This window comes from Neomonachus schauinslandi, chromosome 8, assembly GCF_002201575.2.
Source record: "Neomonachus schauinslandi chromosome 8, ASM220157v2, whole genome shotgun sequence".
Classification (NCBI taxonomy): Eukaryota; Metazoa; Chordata; class Mammalia; order Carnivora; family Phocidae; genus Neomonachus; species Neomonachus schauinslandi.
This window is the reverse complement of record NC_058410.1, coordinates 71,305,109-71,306,113: the sequence shown is the minus strand read 5'-3', so window position 1 is coordinate 71,306,113 and position 1,005 is coordinate 71,305,109.

Genomic DNA, 1,005 nt, shown 5'->3' with positions numbered 1-1,005 from the left:
GAATCTATGAACACTTTTTCTATTGTGATTATAACCATTAGGTTAAGATAATGCAAAATGTAAAAAAACCCGAAACATTAAATTTTTCATTTTTTCTATGTTGGAATTTTAGGGTTCTCTTGGCTAGCCTTCGGCAAAAACCAGAGTTTATAAGGACTACAATCAGGGCAGTAGGGCTCTAGGTTGTAGGAGATAATATACGATCTTTTCAGGGAGCTGCTTTTGGAAAGACTGGGCTCTAACCATCCCTGTCCCCGTGTCATTTCACTCAAGATTCAAATCCTGAGGTGGCTACCACAGATCTGGGAAGGGGAACATTTTTCCAGACAAGTAGAGAAGGATATAGGACATGAAAAACATGTCCCAATTGTACATTTTTATTCCATGGCTGGTTTGTGCTAAGGAAATAATACTTTAAGTAAAAATTAGTATTCTGGAAGCTAACGCATTTAAAATTGAGACTGCGTGGACGAGTCTTCTCTAGGACTAAGAAGGTGTACCCTACTTGCCAATATAAAACTATGTTCATTCAACTAGAGAAGCTTTGGTTCATGCTAATTTGCTTCTCTATTCGTAAAAGTAGATTGTCAGTAATATTCAGAAGGCTTCTAGTAGCAACATTTAGGATAAATGATAGCAGTCTGAATGGAAATACTGGCAGATGAGGATAGCCGTACTGACTGAACAGACCACATCCCACTTAACCAAATCATACAGAATACCCTTGACCAATAGGCAGGTACATGAAAGAAATGGTTTGAGAAACTCCATTTCAAATTCTGGTTTAACTAATGGACTAATTTTTATAAAAAGATCCTAGTACAATATGTGTACAAGTAATTCCTTGTTATTCCAATCTATTCAGTTCCCAAGTTCATGCAGTAAGAGTTACCTATACAGATCAATGGAAGATAAGCATGACATTTGTTCTCTGGGAGTGGTTGTCAGCTGTATAGGCAAAAAGGTTTAATTCTGGTCTCCCTAAATTGATTCAGAACTAGCCAT